General features: G+C 49.2%; 1 protein-coding gene across 5 annotated transcripts in view; it reads right to left on the reverse strand.

Moving 5' to 3' along the window:
- Nucleotides 1–17,387, reverse strand: part of LOC140398303 (rho GTPase-activating protein 32-like) — a 792,529-nt gene extending 775,142 nt beyond the window's left edge. For 3 of the 5 annotated variants that reach the window (XM_072486839.1, XM_072486840.1, XM_072486832.1), the window contains exon 1: nt 17,245–17,387. The gene's annotated coding sequence lies outside the window, so the exon portion shown is untranslated. The remainder of the gene's footprint in view (nt 1–17,244) is intronic. The other 2 variants (XM_072486834.1, XM_072486841.1) reach the window with 2 other exon arrangements.
- Between the last annotated feature and the right edge of the window lie 4,906 nt (nt 17,388–22,293).

Genomic DNA, 22,293 nt, shown 5'->3' on the forward strand with positions numbered 1-22,293 from the left:
CCCCTGCAAAAACTCAGCTTTTATATCTATAGATTTGCATTCCCATGCCTTTGTGGCTAATAGAGCCAAGAAGATCTTAAAAATAACCTTTCCTGCTGTAGGTGAATCTACCCTTAAATCCTGATCTTCTAAGTTTTCTTCAAATCCCCTTGCCACAAGCCTGGCCTTGGTCTTGCAAGTTCTATCCGGAAAAACCTTTTCCGTGCAAATCCATCTGTGGGACAGAGCTCTTTGTCCCCTATCCGGTACTTCCGTGTATACCCCAAATTCACTCCAACTATGCAATTCTTGCAGTTTAGCTTCTTTGATAACTTTTTCATCTAATTTATTTGAAGCCACCAAAATCTCACGTGCATGTGGGCTTCTACTCCTATTTGTATTCGTAGTCTTACTCCTGTTCCGAGGTATTGATAAACTACGTCCCCTCTCCCGCCTGGTATCTCGTTCTGTACTGCTACTGCTTGATCTTTCCCTTCTGCTGTGGGGTGTCCTTTCAATAGTTCTCGACCGTTTCCTGCGGTCCTGTTCACTATCCGATGTACTATCTGAACTGGCACTGCGTTTCTGTGCCCTCCATTTTTGAACTTCATTTTCCCAATCCATTGTCTTGACTCCTTCCCCTGAATGCTGTACATTCAACCAATGTTTATACTTTCCAGTGGCCTTCCCTGCTCTACTAATAACAGTTGCATCCTTCCATTGACTAGACCCTTCAGGCAAGTATGTCACTTTTGTACCAGCTTTTGGCAGTTGCCCATTCGGAAAATGGCCTGTTCTAATTCATCAGTTGTGTTCCTTCACAGAAACCCTGTCTATATCAGTTAATTGGTCCTCATAGTTCTGTAACACATGCATACCAGATGACTGGTTCCTCCTCATGTCTGTCTGCTCTGTCTAAATTTGAAAATTTGTCATCTGTACCCATTATCCTTGATTAATGTACCTTAACAGTTTGATTACCATGTTGCAAAATAATTGTTTTGCCATCTATGCCTATGATCTTCCCTGGGCCTTTCCATTCATTAGAATTGTCTCTCTTATTGTATACCATGCCTCCTTGCCGAAAAACGGCATCTGATGGCCGTACGTTATGTCTTAAAGCTCTGCTTCCAAAAAAGCTTTTCTACTGCAATGTAATGCATTTAAATGTTCAGCAAAACCAGAGCTAATTGTAGTCCCCTCCCAAGCTGGAGGCTGGTCATCCAAAATGGACGGAATTTTAGGATTTCTACCAAACACTAACTGATAAGGATAACACCCCCCAACCATCTGCAATGAATTCTTAGCATGTACTGCCCATGCTAAAGCTGAATTTAGCCTGCAATTTGGTCGATCTGCCTAAATTTTCCGAAGCATGTCATCGATGACGGCATGATTTCTTTCACAGACACCATTACTAAATGGGCTTTCTGCAGCCGTATTCATAACTCTGTTATTCATGTTTTCACACATATCCCGAAACTCATCATTAGCAAATTCTCCCCCATTGTCCGTAAGGAATATTGCCGGTGGACCCATTCCTGTCCCTATCCATTTTTCCACTATTTGATCCAGAATTACTCTCTTTTCTTAACTTCGTACAATCGTTGATTGACTAAATCTGGTTGCTAAATCTACAAAATGCAAAATAAATATATTATTTGCTTTATCCCAGATCTTAAGGTCCATGGCCACAATGTCGTTAAAATCCGTGGCCAAAGGTAGGGTTACGATCGGTCATGCTGGTGTCCTTCTGTACTTCCTACAAACGTCACAGCGGTCACTAACCTGTTCTATCAGTTTAGTATAGTCTTCATCCCTTACCCCTGCATCCTTTAATACATTTTTCAGCCTCCGAGGAGACGGATGTGCAAATTGCCTATGCAGTTTTAATACCACAAGCTTTTTATCAGCTAAAGTCCCATTTTCAACTGCCATTAACACATCCTTAACCACTCTACTTGAAATATTATTTGTCAGTAATGAAATACAATAGTGTCCCGACTGTGTAAATTGTAAGTCCACCGTCTTTCCAAAAACTGTTGCCTTATCCTGTTCCATATCCAGTTTCATGTGTGCTTTCTTCATCGACGGTCTGCTCAGAAGCAAAGGTATCTCACTTGATACAACATCGTGCTAATGAAATGATTCACTCCGGCAATATTGCAAGGGATCACCACTCTTTTCAGCGACTTCAGAGTATTATCATCCCCAAACCTGAAACTTGTGGAACTTTCAAATTCCTTAACCTTGTTAAGATTTTCAGCATTCAAAGAGTCCAGGTAACATTTAAACCAGTCAATTCCACACACAGTAGATGTGCAGCCACTGTCCAATACAGCACAGTTGAAGGATTCTGCAACCAACACCCTCATTACCGGCGTAAAACTGCTTGTCAATAGGACAATGCCTTCTTTCTGGTCACTATCTTTTTCCTCTTCTGACTCTTCCGTGTCATGTGTCGCTTCAAACACTCTATCATAACGAGTTGGACAGTTGAAAGCATAATGGTATTGAGAGTCACATTGAAAACATCGATTTATCATGCCCCGTGCATTTCTGGGGTTCATCTTCCTATTGTAGGTTCTAACTGGATTTCTGTCTTCATAATTTCCTTGTCTCGGTCTCCTTCTATAGTCTTGAGCCCTGTTCGTAGCCATACGATTTCGCCATCCTGTTAGTAGTGTATCTTCCATATTCTGCCTTATTGCAGGCTGACCTATTTGGGTCATCAGAGCCATCGGAATCGAATGTTTCCCCAGAAACGTCTGTAAAGCTTTTGTCATCTGTTCGAATAAGGTATCCTTATCAGTAAACTGAACTCCTGTCAAAACCAGGAGCCTATCCATGTTGCTCACTCTAGCACAGTCAAGTAATTTAAAGGCCAACACAGACTGCGGAAATTCCAGGTTGTGTTTCTGTAGCCTTTTATATAGTCTGCCAAATTCCATTACGTAGTCTTCCATGGAGATATGCCCCATTTTCTGGAACTTATCAAAATCCGACCATGCTTCATACGCACTTAACAAGTCATCTTTCTTATAAATCTTATCCATATAATGTAAGAAAGTCTCCAGACCTTCTTCGGAGTCTAACTCTTCCAATTCCAGCTCAGGAAGCACTTTGTTTCGGGTTTTACTGCCATATGGTAGAGAAAGAGCCAATGCCATACCTTGTTTTCTCTTTCCCAAAGCAGTTACCTTAGTCCACATAACTACTGCACTTCTCCATTGGTTGTACGATTCCCTTGCAGAAAATAAGGGAGGATCGTCATATCCAGCCATCTTTATCCTCGGTTCAGCCATAAATCCCTTTTTTTTTTCTTTTCTCACTCACTCCTTGGTTTGATCTGGAAAAGTTGTATCTTTCAACCCTTCACATTTACACAGCAACCATCCTCTGCTACCAATTGTTATACATTTTAGTTGCTGTGAAATGAAGAGTCTAAAGTTCTTGTTCCTTTTCACCAAACACCATTTATTTCACTTCCACAGCCTCTGCACAAAGCTTTTAAAAACACACCATCTGACAGAGGCCACCTGAAGCCCCTTTACATATCAGTGTCAATTAATGGATACTTAACATAAATGAGACAACTAATTGCTATACCTCTGAACCCATTAATTAACAGAAGGGCCCGATGCCGGGGCATGTATGAGCACGATGCTCAATTCACTGATGGGCGCGGGAGCTTTCCCGAGGCCCCTGGAGCTGGATGGGGCTCATTGGGTCCTGGCAAGGAGACCCAAAGCCAACAAGCCGCCAAGATCTGTAGTGGTGAGGTTCCACCGCTTTATGGACAGAGAGTGTGTCCTGAGATGGGCCAAAAAAGAACGGAGCAGCAGGTGGGAGAACACAGAGATCCGAATCTACCAGGACTGGAGTGCGGAGGTGGCTAAGAAGAGAGCTGGTTTCAACCGGGCTAAGGCGGTTCGCCATCGGAAGGGGGTGAAGTTCGGGATGCTGCAGCCAGCGCGATTGTGGGCCACGTTCCAAGATCGGCACCACTATTTTGAGACGCCTGATGAGGCATGGAACTTTATCCAGTCTGAAAAGGTGGACTCAAACTGAGGGTTTGTCGTGGGGAGTGCTTACTGTGTTTGGGGAATGTTCGGTTCTTTTTGTTTTGGTGCTGGGTGGGGATGGGTGAATGGATTTGATGTGGGGGCTCTGGGAGAGTGTGGGCGTCGGTGTTGGAGGGGCAGGGCCCCGCAGAGGAACTGAGGGTGGAGGCCCGGGGATGGGGAGTTGGGGTAAGGCCGCAAAAAAAATAAAAGGAGCTGCGCCAGAGGGGGCGGGGCTGGCTCAGACGGAAAGCGCAGGCTTTTTCCCCATGTTAGGGAAGGATGGGGGCGGGGCCGAGGGTAAAGGGCGGTGCTGGAGAGGAGCGCACACTGATTGCCGAGGGGTGGGGCGATTCTCACACTTGGGGGTCGATGGAATGGCGGGAGAGGACGGGGTCAGCTGACTTACGGGAGTGTCATGGGGGGAGCAAAATGGCTAGATGAGGATCTAGGGCGGTGGGTGGGAGGGAGGAGGGAGGGAGGGGCGGGAACTGGGTTGCTGCTGCATTGGCCAAAGGGGAGCTGGAAATAGGAGAGATAGTCGGGGCGGGGGTCCACCGCCTGGGGGACTGGAGGGTGCGGGGGGGCGCGGGCACGTGGCTGGCCTAGAAAAGGAGATGGCTAGTCAGCAAGGGGAGGGGGCGAGTAGCCCCCTGATCCGGCTGATAACTCGGTATGTGAGGGGCCTGAACGTGCCGGTCAAGAGGGCCCGGGTGTTTGCGCACTTAAAGGGACTGAAAGCAGACGTGGTTATGCTCCAGGAGACGCATCTGAAGGTGGCGGATCAGGTTAGGCTGGGAAAGGGATGGGTAGGGCAGGTCTTTCATTCAGGGCTGGATGCGAAGAACAGAGGGGTTGCAATACTGGTGGGGTAGCGGGTGTCGTTCGGGGCACTGAATATTGTAGCAGATAATGGAGGTCTATATGTGATGGTGAGTGGTAGACTGCAGGGGGTGCGGGTGGTACTGGTGAATGTATATGCCTCGAACTGGGATGATGCCGGAGCTGGAGGTAGGAAGCTTGATAATGGGGGGGGGGGGACATCAACATGGTGCTGGATCCAGCACTGGACCATTCTCGGTCCAGGACGGGTAAGAGGCCGGCTGCAGCCAAGGTGCTCAGGGGGTTTATGGACCAGATGGGGGGAGTGGATCCATGGAGGTTTGCCAGGCCGCTCGCCAGGGAATTTTCCTTTTTCCCCACGTCCATAGAGCCTACTCCTGGATAGATTTTTTCATCTCGAGTAGGGCGCCGATCCCGAAAGTGGAGGGAACGGAATATTCGGCCATAGCCATCTCGGACCACGCCCCGCATTGGGTGGAGCTGGAGTTGGGGGAGGAGAGGGACCAGCGCCCGCTGTGGCGCCTCGATGTGGGACTGCTGGCGGATGAGGGGGTATATTGAAATATACTTGGAGGCCAACGACAATGGGGAAGTGCAGGTGGGGGTAGTCTGGGAGAAGTTGAAGGCGGTGGTCAGGGGAGAGCTAATCTCCATTAGGGCCCACAGGGAGAAGAGGGAAAGGAAGGAGAGGGAGAGGTTGGTGGGGGAGATTGTAAGGGTGGACAGGAGTTATGCAGAAGCCCCCGAGGAGGGGCTACTTAGGGAGCGACGGAACCTCCAGACGGAATTCGACCTGATGAGCACGGGGAAAGCAGAGGCACAGTGGAGGAAAGCGCAAGGGGCAGCGTATGAGTATGGGGAGAAGGTGAGTCGGATGCTGGCACACCAGCTTCGTAAGAGGGAGGCAGTGAGGGAGATTGGTGGAGTTAGGGACAGAGGGGGAATACGGTGTGGAATGCGGTGAGAATAAACGAGGTTTTTCGGGACTTTTATGGGGATCTATAGAGGTCTGAGCCCCCAGCAGGGGAGGAGGGGATGCGACGATTCCTAGATCAGCTGAGGTTCCCGAGGGTGGAGGAGGAGCAGGTGGCTGGTTTGGGGGAGCCGATTGGGCTGGAGGAGCTAGTTAAAGGATTGGGGAGCATGCAGACGGGGAAGGCCCCGGGGCCAGATGGATTCCCGGTTGAATTTTACAGGAAATACGTGGACCTGCTAGTGAGGACTTTTAATAAGGCGAGGGAGGGGGTGCCCTTGCCCCCGACAATGTCCAGGGCGCTGATTTCTTTGATTTTGAAGCGGGACAAGGATCCATTGCAATGTGGGTCGTATAGACCGATCTTGCTCCTCAAAGTTGACGCTAAGTTGCTGGCGAAGGTGCTGGCTACGGGAATTGGGGACTGTGTCCCGGGGGTGATTCATGAGGACTAGACGGGATTTGTGAAGGGTAGGCAGCTCAATACTAATGTGCGGAGGCTCCTCAATGTGATTATGAATGCCCTCGGTGGAGGGGGAAGCGGAGGTAGTGGCAGCTATGGACGCGGAGAAGGCCTTTGATCGGGTAGAGTGGGAGTATCTTTGGGAGGTGTTGCGGAGGTTTGGATTCGGGGAGGGGTTCATCAGTTGGGTCAGGCTGCTATATAGAGCCCCTGTGGCGAGTGTGGCTACGAACCGGCGGAGGTCGGAGTACTTTCGGCTGTACCGGGGGACGAGGCAGGGGTGTCCCTTATCCCCCTTGCTGTTTGCACTGGCAAACGGCGGGGGGGGGGGGGGGAGACACGGACAATGGCGGAAGTCATGCGGATCCTTAGGGAGTTTAGGGACTTTTCGGGGTATAAACTCAACGTAGGGAAGAGTGAGCTCTTTGTGGTGCATTCAGGGGACCAGGGAAGGGGGATAGACGAGCTACCGCTGAAGAGGGCGGAAAGGAGCTTTCGGTACCTGTGGATTCAAGTGGCTAGGAGTTGGGGGGCCCTGCATAAGCTCAATTTGACGCGGTTGGTGGAGCAGATGGAGGAGGATTTTAAAAGATGGGATATGCTGCCACTCTCACTAGCGGGTGCAGTCGATTAAAATGACGGTCCTTCCGAGGTTTCTCTTTGTGTTCCAGTGCCTTCCCATATCGATCCCCAAGGCCTTTTTCAAATGGGCAAGGAGGAGCATCATGGGATTTGTGTGGGCGAATAAGACCCCGAGGGTGAAGAGGGTGTTTCTGGAGCATAGCAGGGACAGGGGGGTGCTGGTGCTGCCAAATCTATGTGGCTATTATTGGGCAGCCAATGTGGCGATGATCCTTAAGTGGGTAATGGAGGGAGAGGGGGCGGCGTGGAAGAGGCTGGAGATGGCGTCCTGTGTGGGCACGAGCCTGAGTGCGCTGGTGACTGCACCGCTGCCACTCTCGCCGACAAGGTACACCACAAGTCCGGTGGTGGCGGCGACGCTGAAGATCTGAGGGCAGTGGAGGCGACATAGGGGCGAGGTGGGAGCCTCGGTTTGGTCCCCGATTCGGGAGAACCATCGGTTCGTCCCGGGAAGGATGAATGGGAGGTTTCGGAGCTGGCATCGGGCAGGGATCAGAAGAATGGGGGACCTGTTCATTGATGGGACGTTTGCAAGCCGAGGGGCGCTGGAGGAGAAGTTTGGGCTTACCCCAGGAAATGCTTTTAGGCACATGCAAGTGAGGGCTTTTGTGAGGCGGCAGGTGAGGGTATTCTCGCTGCTTCCGGCACGTGGGATTCAGGACAGGGTGATTTCGGATATATGGGTTGGAGACGGCAAGGTCTCGGCGATTTACCAGGAGCTGCAGAAAGAGGAGGAGGCCTCGGTGGGGGCAAGTAAAAGGCAAGTGGGAGGAGGAGCTTGGGGAGGAGATAGATGAGGGTCCGTGGGCTAATGCCCTGAGTAGGGTTAATTCTTCCTCCTTGCGCCAGGCTCAGCCTAATACAGTTTAAAGTTACTCACAGAACGCATAAGACAGGGGCGAGGTTGAGTAGGTTCTTTGGGGTGGAGGACAGATGTGGGAGGTGCTCGGGGAGCCCAACAAATCATGTCCATATGTTCTGGTCGTGCCCGGCACTGGATGGGTTTTGGAGGGGTTTTGCAAGGACTTTGTCCAAGGTGGTGAACGCCCAGGTCAAGCTGAGCTGGGGATTAGCATTATTTGGGGTATCGGACGAGCCGGGAGTGGAGGAGGCGAAAGAGACCGGTATTCTGGCCTTTGCGTCCCTGGTAGGCCGGCGGAGGATTTTGTTACGATGGAAAGATGCAAAGCCCCCTAGTGTGGAAGCTTGGATCAATGACATGGCAGGGTTCATCAAGCTGTAGGATAAAGTTTGCCTTGCAAGGGTCTGTGCAAGGGTTCTCCAGGCGGTGGCAACCATTCCTAGACTATCTCGCGGAGCGTTAGGAGGAGGTCAGCAGCAGCCCAGGGGGAGGGGGGCTTCTTTTAGGGTGGCGTTTGGGTTAAGGTGGGGTTTTTTCCCATTTGTGTTTTCCACTGTGACATGGGGGGTTATTGTATTTGGGGGAAATCCAATGTATAGTTTCTGCTTGTTGTGTCTTTTCTTGTTGGGGGAGGGTGGTTTTGTTGAAAATTTCAATAAATATATTTTCAAAAAAAAAGCTCAGAAGAGCAATAGTCAAAGGGGACTCTATAGTCAGGGGCACAGATAGGCGCTTCTGTGGACGTGAAAGAGACTCCAGGATGGTATGTTGCCTCCCTGGTGCCAGGGTCCAGGCAGTGGGCATCGTGAAGGGGAGGGCAAACAGGTAGAGGTCGTTGTACATATCGGTACTAACGACATAGGCAGGAAGAGGCACGAGGTCCTGCAGCAGGAGTTCAGGGAGCTAGGCAGAAAGTTAAAAGACAGGACCTCTAGGGTTGTAATCTCGGGATTACTCCATGTGCCACGTGCCAGTGAGGCTAGAAATAGGAAGATAGAGCAGCTAAACACGTGGCTAAACAGCTGGTGTAGGAGGGAGGGTTTCCGTTATCTGGACCACTGGGAGCTCTTTCGGGGCAGGTGTGACCTGTATAAGGAGGACGGGTTGCATCTAAACTGCAGATATCCTGGCCGTGAGGTTTGCTAGTGTCACACTAGTATGGCAGGGGGCTGGGCACCGGGAACAATAGGTCAGAAGGTGAAAGCTTTGAGGGAGAATTAGGGAATAGGGCCAGTATGGCTCCGAGGCAGAGCAGGCAGGGAGAAGTTGCTGAACACAGCGATCTGGTGCCTGAAGTGCATATGATTTAATGCAAGAAGTCTTACGGGTAAGGCAGGTGAACTTAGAGCTTGGATTAGTACTTGGAACTATGATGTTGTTGCCATTACAGAGTCCTGGTTGAGGGAAGGACAGGATTGGCAGCTAAACGTTCCAGGATTTAGATGTTTCAGGTGGGATAGAGGGGGATGTAAAAAGGATGGAGGAGTTGCGCTACTGGTTAGGGAGAATATCCCAGTTGTACTACGGGAGGACACCTCAGAGGGCAGTGAGGCTATATGGGTAGAGATCAGGAATAAGAAGGGTGCAGTCACAATGTTGGGGGTTTACTACAGGCCTCCCAACAGCCAGCAGGAGACAGAGAAGCAGATAGGTAGACAGATTTTGGAAAATAGCAAAAACAACAGGGTTGTTGTGATGGGAGACTTCAACTTCCCCAATATTGACTGGGACTCACTTAGTGCCAGGGGCTTAGACGGGGCAGAGTTTGTAAGGAGCATCCAGGAAGGCTTCTTAAAACAATATGTAGACAGTCCAACTAGGGAAGGGGCTGTACTGGACCTGGTATTGGGGAATGAACCCCGCCAGATGGTAGAAGTTTCAGTAGGGGAGCATTTTGGGAACAGTGACCAGAATTCAGTAAGTTTTAAAGTGCTGGTGGACAAGGATAAGAGTGGTCCTCGGGTGAATGTGGTAAATTGGGGGAAGGCTAATTATAACAATATTAGGCGGGAACTGAAGATTGGGGGCGGATGTTTGAGGGTAAATCAGCATCTGACATATGGGAGGCTTTCAAGTGTCAGTTGAAAGGAGTTCAGAACCGGCATGTTCCTGTGAGGAAGAAGGATAGATATGGCAAATTTCGGGAACCTTGGATAACGGGAGATATTGTAGGCCTCTTCAAAAAGAAAAAGGAGGCATTTGTCAGGGCTAGAAGGCTGGGAACAGACAAAGCCTGTATGGAATATAAGGAAAGTAGAAAGGAACTTAAGCAAGGAGTCAGGAGGGCGAGAAGGGGTCACGAAAAGTCATTGGCAAATCGGAAAATCCCAAGGCTCTTTCCACGTACATAAAAAGCAAGAGGGTAGCCAGGGAAAGGGTTGGCCCACTGAAGGATACGCAAGGGAATCTATGTGTGGGGCCAGAGGAAATGGGCGAGGTACTAAATGAATACATTGCATCAGTATTCACCAAAGAGAAGGAATTGGTAGATGTTGAGTCTGGAGAAGGGGGTGTAGATAGCCTGGGTCACATTGTGATCCAAAAAGACGAGGTGTTGGGTGTCTTAAAAAATATTAAGGTCGGCAAGTCTCCAGGGCCTGATGGGATCTACCCCAGAATACTGAAGGAGGCTAGAGAGGAAATTGCTGAGGCGTTGACAGAAATCTTTGGATCCTCACTGTCTTCAGGTGATGTCCCGGAGGACTGGAGAATAGCCAATGTTGTTCCTTTGTTTAAGAAGCGTAGCAAGGATAATCCAGGGAACTGCAGGCCAGTGTGCCTTACGTCAGTGGTAGGGAAATTACTGGAGAGAATTCTTCGAGACAGGATCTACTCCCATTTGGAAGCAAATGGACGTATTACTGAGAGGCAGCATGGTTTTGTGAAGGGGAGGTCGTGTCTCACTAACTTGATAGAGTTTTTCGAGGAGGTCACAAAGATGAGTGATGCAGGTAGGGCAGTGGATGTTGTCTATATTGACTTCAGTAAGGCCTTTGACAAGGTTCCTCATGGTAGACTGGTATAAAAGGTGAAGTCACACGGGATCAGGGGTGAGCTGGCAAGGTGGATACAGAACTGGCTAGGTCATAGAAGGCAGAGAGTAGCAATGGAAGGGTGCTTTTCTAATTGGAGGGCTGTGACTAGTGGTGTTCCGCAGGGATCAGTGCTGGGACCTTTGCTGTTCGTAGTATATATAAATGATTTGGGGGAAAATGTAACTGGTCTGATTAGTAAGTTTGCAGACGACACAAAGGTTGGTGGCATTGCGGATCGCAATGAGGACTGTCAGAGGATACAGCAGGATTTACATCGTTTGGTGACTTGGGTAGAGAGATAGCAGATGGAGTTTAATGCGGACAAATGTGAGGTAATGCATTTTGGAAGGTCTAATGCAGGTAGGGAATATAGTGAATGGTAGAACCCTCAAGAGTATTGAAAGTCAGAGAGATCTAGGTGTACATCCACAGGTCACTGAAAGGGGCTACACAGGTGGAGAAGGTAGTCAAGAAGGCATATGGCATGCTTGCCTTCATTGGCTGGGGCATTGAGTTTAAGAATTGGCAGTCAATTACAAGGGGGCATAGAATTAGAGGGGTCAATTACTAGGGGGCATAGGTTTAAGGTGCGAGGGGCAAGGTTTAGAGTAGATGTACGAGGCAAGAGAGTAGATGTACGAGGCAAGTTTTTTTTATACAGAGGGGTAGTGGGTGCCTGGAACTCGCTGCCGGAGGAGGTGGTGGAAGCAGGGAAGATAGTGATATTTAAGGGGCATCTTGACAAATACATGAATAGGATGGGAACAGAGGATTACGGACCCAGGAAGTGTAGAAGATTGTAGTTTAGTCGGGCAGCATGGTCGACAAGGGCTTGGAGGGCCGAAGGGCCTGTTCCAGTGCTGTACTTTTCTTTGTTCTTTAGATTAAGAGTAGGGGGTCAATAAGGGAAGGACCTATACGGGAGGTAAATGGCTTTTGCACTATGTTTATGGTTTCATGTATACTGTTTATTTTGTTGCTGTTACTATACCAAAAATACCTCAATAAAATGTTTATTAAAAAAAATGGGGAAAAAAGATGTTTCTTCTGAATTCCTTATTCGTTTTGTCAGAAAGGTAAAAAAAAAAGTTGAATACTTGAAAAGGAAATATTTGCAGGGTGACAAGGAATAGGGAGAGAAGTGAGACAAATTTTAACATGGATAAGTGTGAGGTCATGCTATTTGCTCAAAAAAATGGAAAGGCAACTTATCTAAATGGGGAGACTTTGGGGTGCTCCAATGCAGAGGGATCTGGGTGTCCTCGTGCATGAGCCACAGAAAACGAGCATGCAGCAGATAATAAGGAAAGCAAATGGAATGTTGGCATTTATAGCAAAAGGAATTGATTATAAAGGTAAGGAAGTGTTGTTGCAATTATACAAGGCATTGGTAAAACCGCACCTGGAGTATTGTGCACAGTTTTGGTCCCCTTATTTGAGGAAAGATGTAGTGGCATCGGAGGCAGTTCAAAAGAGGTTCATTAGATTGATTCCAGAGATGAGGGATTTGTCATGCGAAGATAGATTGAACAGTTTAGGTGAATACTCTCGACAGTTTAGAAGAATTCGGGGAGATCTAATTGAGGTATACAGGATGCTAAAAGGTATGGATAAAGTGGACGTGGAGCCTGATGCTGCCTTTTGTGGGGCATTCTAAAACAAGAGGACATAAGAGGTAGGAAAATTAAACAAGATTTGAGGAAAAACTACTTCTCCCAAAGGGTTGTGAATCTGTGGAATTTGCTACCCAGGCGTTTGGTGGATGCAGGGACAGTGTGTAAATTTAAGGAGGAGTCAGACAGATTTTTTATTTGGTAATGGGTTGAAGGGTTATGGAGAGTGGGCAGGACGGTGAAGTTGAGGCCAGGATGGGATCAGCCATGATCACATTGAGGGTGCCAGGCTCGGGAGGCTAAATTGCCTACTCCTGCTCCTAGGTCATGTGTTCTAGGGTGGAGATGCTCTGGCTGATTTCGCAATCCAGCTCTTGGCCTGTAACATTGTAGATAGCAGAAGAGGAACATATCAGCCATGATAGAATGGCGAAGCAGACTCGATGGGTCGAATGGCCTAATTCCACTCCTATATCTTATGAACTTATGAATTGGATAGTTCTTTCAAAGAGTGGACACAGCTACAATGGGCTGCATGGATCATTAGATTCAGTGAATGGGACCACAGTATAGAAAAGCAAGTTGATGTTGACTAATCTACCACAAACTATACGGTATCTGTGTGTCAACAAATCAGAAGGGACTTCTCAAGAGTTATCTTTTCACAGAAGCTGTGGTTGTTAAAGAGGGAAACAAAGTAAATTTGGTGCCAGCAATAATGTTTTATTCCTAACACCCCAGCAGAGTAGGATCAGCAAACAGGAGTGGAAGTTACATTTCAATTCATAAAACATTTTGAAAGTCCCATAAGGAAATCAGTAATTCATGATCTTTGGTAAATCTTAACCTCAATCTTGAGCACTTCAATTACTGCATACTCTGAATGCAAGAATCAAGGATGAAAAGCCATTCAACTAATTTCTCTAGCCCAACTTTCCATTCCAGCATTCAAATACATTGTGGGCACTCTTCTATCCAATTCAATTTTCATTATGCTTAGGATTCACATTCCATAATCAATGAACATTACTTTATTTTCCCCTTTGCTATTATCGATCTGACATATAGCAGGTGGTGACTGCCAGGTTGCCCAAATCCCAAAGGGAAACTTGAACAAGCTATCATAAGTTGTCATTTATATATAAGACTACCCACTTCTTTTTTTTCCCAATTAAGGGGCAATTTAGCGTGGTCAATTCACCTAACCTGCACATCTTTTTTGGTTGTGGGGGAGAGGCCCACGCAGACACAGGGAGAATGTGCAAACTGCATACAGACAGTGTCCCAGGGCCGGGATCGAACCCGGGTCCTTGGCGCCATAAACTGTAATTTATATTTATGAGAAAAAAATTTAAACCACTTTTGGAGATTGTAAATATTAAACTTAAACGGTTGTTTTAAAAAATTAAACACACAAGATTACATTTATAGTTAAGTGATTTCATAGATTTTTTAACTGATGATTTCATAAAATCCCTAGAGCGCAGGAGGTGGCAATTTGGCTCATTGAGTCTGCACCAATCCTCCAAAAGAGCATCTCACCTAGATCTCTGCAACCCCACCAAACCTTTTGGGCACTAATGGGCAATACAGCATGGCCAATCCACCGAACCTGCACATTTGTGGACACAGGTGAAACTGCAGCACCTGGAGGAAACCCATGCAGTCACAGAAAGAACGTGCAAACTCCACACAGACAGTCACCCAAGGTAGGAATTGAACCCATGTCCCTGGCGCTGTGAGGCAGCAATGCAAACCACTGTACCGCCGTTTAATTCTACAAACATTCCCCAAAAGATTTCTGATTAGTTAACCTCAGAGCTAAAGGCCCCTTTCAGGCAACTGTCCTCAGATTTTCTCAATAAAAATTACAGTAAGATGACCACAAATATCCACAGTTGCTACACGGAAATATTTCACTGGCTTCTTTCAATCTCACTCAATAATAGAAAGACCAAAAGTTGTATCAAACTTGACTTCCCTGCGGGTGGCTACATGCTGCTTTCGTCACAGGTCTGTTTCAGCAGACATGCACTTCAAGATCTCATGTCCATACTCCCTATATATTACTTTCAATCTCTCTTTACATATAATAATCTTTATTGTCACAAGTAGGCTTACATTAACACTGTAATGAAGTTACTGTGAAAAGCCCCTAGTCGCCTCTGTTCGGGTACACGGAGGGAGAATTCAAAATGTCCAAATTACCTAACAGTGCGTCTTTAGGGACTTGTGGGAGGAAACTACTGTGCTACCCACAAAAGGGGAAAATATGTTTTTCCCCTTTAAATCTATTGTTTCTATATCCCTTTGGAAATTCTTCTTCTCAGAATATATACCATGTTATTTTCATGGCTACAACTTGCAAGTAAAAATATATTAAATACTTTACTTTATTCATTTACAATTTTTACAAATTGTACTTGTTATTTCCAATACAATAGTTAAACTTCAATTCACCTCCCTTGCCCTCGGAATACAAATTTTCATTCATGCTGCTTACTGTTCCCATCTTAGCCCGGCTCATCTCCACTTAAAAATATTTGCTTTCACATCTAACGCCTTTTTGATGTTTTTAACCTTGCAGTCTGTCTTCAGTATAATTAAATTAGACACATATCCGTTTCACAGTTTACCACAGTGCTATTGGGAAAATAATGAAAAAATGATACATGTCCAAATCAGTGGTGGACAACCTGAAGCCCAGGGGCCACATGCAGCCCATCTGGTTTGTGAGTGTGGCCCACGATTCATTTTGTTGACCGTTGTCCACATACAGGGTTGGCACGTTCCACTAAATTCTGTCTGCGTTATGTTTTTCTTCCAAGTGTGACTGAAGTGATTCGCCCGTAACTCATTAGGAAATATTCAGCATGTATTCAATCTTAATCCCGGGTCATGGTTAGTCAACAAGCAGATTTCAATCTTACAGCCCACTCACATGGCCCACACGAGGTTGCCCATCACTGATCTAAATCCTTTTCCTGTACACTGCACCTCTACCAAGCTCTGTTTTATTGCCAGATGTACAAGTGTTTTGGTATTAGTCATTAATGGAGGTTAGATACAGAAAATCAACACGCTGGCATTGCAGTGAACACACACCACTCAGCCTGAACATGAAAACAAAGTTCATGCTCTACAACTATCTCACACCCAGAGAAGACCCGATGCAGCTACAACACACCCTGCTGACAATAAGTTCTCATTCAACATACATATGCTCACACCCTACAGTACATCTGGCTTTGTATATATTCAAAAAGCTTGCAGCACTGAATCATACATGAATCAGCTCATTCCTGGCTGACTCCCAGTGTCTCCTCTCTAAAGCCAAGTGCGCCCCTACCCACCTCACACCCACTGAGGCCCTTCAAACCCCACTCCCGACCTCACACCCAGTGAGACCCATCCATCCCCCCCAACCTGGCACCCAGTGAGACGCTTCAAACCCCCCCCCCACCTGGCACCCAGCGAGACCCTTCATACCCCATCTGGCACCCAGCGAGACCCTTCATACCCCTCACCTGCCACCCAGCTAGACCCTTCATACCCCCTCACCTGCCACCCAGCGAGACCCTTCATACCCGCTCACCTGCCATCCAGCAAGAGCCTTCATACCCCCTCACCTAGAACTGTGAGACCCTTCAAACCCCTTCCCTCGTACCCAGCGAGACCCTTCAAACTCCCCTCACCTCGCACCCAGTGAGACCCTTCAAACGTCCCTCACCTCACACCCAGCGAGACCCTTCAAACCCCCCTCACCTCGCACCCAGCGAGACCCTTCAAACCCCCCTCACCTCACACACAGCGAGACCCCCACCTAATACCCAGTGAGATGCTCCAAAACCCCAACCAACACCCACTCCTCGCCCAGCGAGATCCTCCAATCCACCCCCCTCATCCAGCAAAATGCACCAAATCCCCTCACCCAGCTAGATTCTCCAAACCACCCACACCAAGCTAAATACTCCAAATGCCCCTTACCCAGTTAGATCCTACAAACGCCCCTCACCCAGCTGGACCCTCCAAACCCCCCTCATCAAGCTGGACCCTCCAAACCCTCCTCACCCAGCAGGACCCTCCAAACCTCCCTCACCCAGTAGGACCCTCCAAACCTCCCTCACCCAGTAGGACCCTCCAAACCTCCCTCACCCAGCTAGATCCTGAAAAACCCCCTCACCCAGTGAGACCCTCCAACCTCCCGCACCCAGCTGTACCCTCCAGCCACCTCTCACCCAGCTAGACCCTACAAACCCTCCTCACCCAGTGATACCTTGCCCTCACCTAGTGAGATCTTCCAAACCTCCCCTCACACACTGAGACCCTCCAACCCCCCCTCCCCTAGCTAGACCCTCCATCCCTCCCCTCACCCAGTGAGACCCTCCAAACCGCCCCTCACCCAGTGAGGCACTCCACACAACCCCACCCCGTGAGGCCTTCCAACGCCCCGCCCCCCCGAGACTCGCCAACCCCCCCTTCCTAGTGAGATCCTCCAGCCACCTCTCCCATTGGCTATCCCCATGACCCATTGCTACTACCTTCCCTCTGAAGCCATTTGGTTTCCCATTCTGGGTGAGGTCTCCGCCTGCTACAACCAGGGGACATTCCTTGTGTAACATCAGGACTGAGTGGTCGTTCACTCCCAGCATCATTGTCCACTCACCCCGAGACCCTCATTACCCCCCTTTCCCCACCATTCACAATGGGTCCCTGCCCAGGGGGTTCTTTCCAAGCCTCCATTATCCTCAAAACCACCCCAGGTCGTACCTGCCTTCACCGGCTCCCGCAGGTTAGCCGCAGACTCGACCAGTTCCTGCCGATTCCATCTCCCTCCCTTGCTGAGGAAACCGCAAAGCTCAAACCGCCAACCGCCGGAGTGTCAGCACGCACAGCCCCGCCCACTGCGTCAGCACGCACAGCCCCGCCCATTGCGTCTGCATCACCGCCCCGCCCATTGCGTCAGTCTGCACAGCCCCGCCCACGCGTCAGTACGCACAGCCTGGCCCATTGCGTCAGCACGCACATCCCGCCCAACACGCGTAGGCCGGCCCAATGCGTCAGCACGCACAGCTCCGCCCGCAAGCGCAGCCTGGCCCATGCGTCAGTAACAACAGACCCGCCCAGCACGCACATCCCGCCCAGCTCGCGCAGCGCCGCCCAATGCGACAGCACGCACAGCTCCGCACGCAAGCGCAGCCCGGCCCAATGCGTCAGTAAGCCCCGACCGCTGGTACGTTGTGTAGGGCCCAGTCAACAAAATAGAAGAACACAAATTAACAGGTAGACAAATTAAAAGGGGCCGTTCCCAAAGAACAAACGGAACTCAACCCAAAAGGAATAAAAAGGAAACGGCAATTTAAAAAACCATCAAACCAAGATGTGAAAATCAGGTCGATAAAGCAGCCCAACCCCTGCGGTGCCCATGGACACTGCATGCTCCCTTTCCAGGGACACCTCGCCGTGAATGAGGCCGTGGAAGAGGGGCAAACAGCGTCCTCTGGTATACCGAAAGGAAATTAGCCACTGATTATATAATTTAATGAATCTACCTATTGCGGGCAGGTCAAAGCTCTTTATACAGTTTATATTATCTCAAATCTGGGCAGAATCTCAAAGGCACCACATTGAGCCTAGGCCAGAGTGGCTGCTTCAGCTGGACAAGTCTCATTGGATCCCCAGGCCCGGTGCCAATGGATCCCGAGTTCCGAGCCCAACAGATAGCCAGGCCCGATCCCACCGGATCCACAGGCCCGATCCCAATGGATCCTCAGGCCTGATCCCAATGGATCCCCAGGCCTGATCCCAACGGATCATCCAGCCTGATCCCAATGAATCCCCCAGGCCTGATCCCAGTGGGCATATCTAAGGTCATGGATATTGTGACCACCGCAAGGAAGCAGTTCACACCGAGTTGTAGGGTTAAACAGTAGGTTTATTGCATTGTAGAGCAGAGCCCCAGCAGCTGTGGGACCCATATCTAAGGAAGGATGTGCTGGTCTTGGAAAGTGTCCAGAGGAGGTTCACAAGAATAATCCCTGGAATGAAGGACTTGTCATATGAGGACTCTGGGCCTGTACCTGACGGTATTTAGAAGGATGAGGGGGGACCTTATTGAAACTTACAGAATACTGAGAGGCCTAGATAGAGTGGACGTGGCGAGGATGTTTTCACTAGTAGGGGAGACTGGAACCCAAGGGCACAGCCTCAGACGGAAGGAACAATCCTTTAAAAGTGAGAGGGTGGTGAATCTCATTGCCGCAAAAGGCTGTGGAGACCAAATCACTGAGTGTCTTTAAGACATAGATAGATAGGTTCTTGATTAATAAGGGGATATGGGGTTATGGGGAGAAGGCGGAGAGTGGGGACGAGAAACATATCGGCCATGATTGAATGGCGGACTAGATGCGATGGCCGATTGGCCTAATTCTGCTCCTATGTCTTCTGACTATTCAGCAGGTTGAGTGCCGGCCGGCTTTATATCTGAAGTCCTGGGTCACTTCACCCCATTCAGCAGGGGAGCGTGTAGTCTCCTAGGGTTCTGGTGAAACCAGATTCCCCCATGCTGTAGGCTTCGGCAGGGCCCAGGATATGAATCCCTTCCTCACCTCAGCCCCAATCCTATTAGCCATTGACAAGAGGAACATCGAATGACCCGGAAAGTGGCCCCGGCAGAGTATACCATGCTGGGGAATTCTCTTATGACTGGAGCATTGTGGTCGGACAGTGGCAGGTGATTCCTTTGCGTCCGTCTCCCCCCTGGACTCCTCAGGAGGCTCGGACTCCATCTCGGAGATCTGAAGAAGCCATCGCTGGCAGGCGGTCCAGGGAGTGAGTGCACGACGGTTCCACAGGCCTGCTGTCCATGGCCTTGGATTTTCTGGAACCACCAGTTGCATACACAAAGGTGGCTGACGTGCCCGTAGATGATCTAAATTCTGCTGTAACTGTTGAGCCCCTACCTGAACCCAATAGGACACCAGACCAGTCTGACGAAGCACAGTCCCAGAGAGGTAATGGCCTCCAAGGGCAAAATTCCAAACAAAGAACTCATCTCCAAGGGTAAAACGACAGGGTGGATGATGCAGACCACGGCTGTGTGTCTGCTGATCCTGGGCACAGCACACCTCTGCCCTGATATCCGAGACTAACAACCCCAAGGAGTGCGGAGCCGTTGGTCCATGAGTAGCTACACCGGAGCCACTCCTGTCAGGTTTGCGATGTGGTCCTGTACATAAACGAATATGGCCAAACATGTGTCCCAAGGAACCTGTCGCCTGCTTGCCGAGGCCCTGCTTAAAGATTTGGATGGTCCCTCTGCCAACCCGTTAGATGCTGGATGATATGGGGCCGTCCTCACATACCAGATGCCATTGTTCCTAAGAAATGTCAAAAGATCCGCACTCATGAAGGACACCTCATTGTCCATTATGAGGACCTCAGGAATGGCATGGAGACAGAGAGAGAGAAGCATCTACTCCACCATCACGTTAGAGGTTATGATTGCCGTCCAGTGGACCTCTAACCATTTTGAATGGGTGTCCACTAGTAGCATAAACCTTGAGCCCATGAAAGGGCCAACAAAGTCTGTGTAGACCCGGGCCCATTGGCGGCCCGGCCACTCCCAAGGAGAAGTGCAGCAAAAGGGAGTCACTGATGTTCCTGGCAGACGGGGTATTGCTGCGCTAACTTTTCGATGTCGTCATCATGTCCTAGCCACCATTCATAGCTCCTCGCCAGCATCTTCATCTTGGTCACCCCTGGGTGCCCATTGTGAAGGTCCCCTAGAACGAGAGTGATGTGTTGGGTGCTCTGGATCCGTGGAACACATACAGGCTACCAACACTTAAAATAGTGCAACACTATTTTATTAAGTTAGAAACTGTTGAACATACTTTCACTGTGGGTTAACACGATGTTAGATTAAACTAAAGACCTATGCCTGTCCTAACCAGTCGATGCACTCAGCACATGGTGAAGATCTGTGCTGTGAGCTCTGTCCTTCTAGGAGGCTGCATCCCGAATCAGCAGGAACTCTGATGCCCCCTGATTTATAGTGAGTGTGCTCTAACTGGTGATTAGCTGCGGTGTTGTGTGTGTTGATTGGTCTTGCTGTGTGACCATCAGTGTGCGTTTATCTGCACCATGATATACTGGTGTATATTATGACAGAGAGCAGTTCTGGTGTTTCTTCAGAAGGAGTTGCAGAGGGACCAGTACCACAACCAGGCTCAGGACAAACTTGCCGTAGTAATTCACCAAGCCGAGAAATGAGCAGAGTCCATCGTGTCCGTAGGAGGCCAAATGTATGGCATGCACCTTGTCTTCCATCGGGTGTAACCTGGCATGGTCTATGCGATAGCCTAGGTAGATGACCTCTTTGACATGGAATACACATTTAGCCTGCCACAGGCAGATGCCAAACTCTGAAAACCACCGGCGCACTGCCTCCACATTCCGCAAATTCTGTTCTGTCGTGCCTGTGACCAGGACATCATCATGACCCGTGGTAGGCCACGCAAAATGCTCTCCATTACGCATTGAAGTATTGTGCAAGTCGACAAAACCCCAAAAGCCTACCGGGTTTATTCATACAGGACATGCTGCATATTGATGGTGACATATTTTCACAAAAATTGATCCAGCGTCAGCTGCAGGTAGGCGTTCATATCGAGCTTGGTAAATGTGCTTCCGCCAGCGAGTTTGGCATAAGAGATCCTCAATGCGGAGCATGGGGTATCGGTCCAACCTGAGGGCGGTATTAACCATCAGTTTATAGCCACCGCAGAGGCATACGGCCCCATCTGGTTTCAGAACCAGTGCCACCCAATCAGAAAAACACACTGGCGATTTCCACCAACTAGTCAAAAATGTGGATGTTCGGGGCAACCGGATACGTGAGGTCATCGATAACCCCATATGTCTGAGCCCCACATGTCGTCATCAAGATCACCGTCTGCTGCTCGTCATCCATGATATCATTGGCACATGTGCTCTGCATAGCGGATCTATCCTTTGATACCAGCATCAAATGCGTCCAATCGGCCAAACAGCTGGTGGAAATCGTCGGGTGGTATTTTAGCCCCCCTCCCTCCATTATTGTACAGCAATACCGTCTGAATATGACAGAACGCACCCCGGGTGAGTCCGTGACAGACATCATGACCAGGCTACGCTGGCTCACTGGGTTTTGCGAGTACGGGGCCTCCCTCTTGGACGTGTTGCGGGACCGCATTGTCTGTGGCATCAGCAACGCTGCGACCCAGCGACGGCTCCTGGGCGAACCCATTTTGATGCTCCAGCAGGCGCTCCAGATCGCAATGGACCATGGGTCCTAACCTGCAATGGGAGTCCCACGAGGTGGCTGAGTGGAAAGCCCTCAGCATCAACAGAGGACCGATAGTTCGCCAGTATTTTGATCGCCCCAAGGAAGGAGTCCACACCGAGTTGCAGGGTTAAACAGTAGATTTATTGCGTTTAACAGCAGAGCCCTAGCCAGGGCGACTCATCAGATTGAGTGCCAACCGGCTTTATATGGGAAGACCTGGATCGCTCCGTCCCCTTCAGCAGGGGAGTGCATGTTCTCCTAGGGCTTCAGGGAAAACCAGATCCCTGATGCTGTAGGCTTTGGCAAGGCCCAGGATATGACAATACAGTCATACAGCACAGAAAAGGCCTTCACATCTGCGCTAGTCCAAAACAATCACCAAACGATTCTTTTTTTAAATAAATTTAGAGTACCCAATTCATTTTTTCTAATTAAGGGGCAATTTAGCGTGACCAATCCACCTACCCTGCACATCTTTTTGTTGTGGGGGC

This window comes from Scyliorhinus torazame, chromosome 21 (assembly GCF_047496885.1).
Source record: "Scyliorhinus torazame isolate Kashiwa2021f chromosome 21, sScyTor2.1, whole genome shotgun sequence".
NCBI classification, from domain to species: Eukaryota; Metazoa; Chordata; class Chondrichthyes; order Carcharhiniformes; family Scyliorhinidae; genus Scyliorhinus; species Scyliorhinus torazame.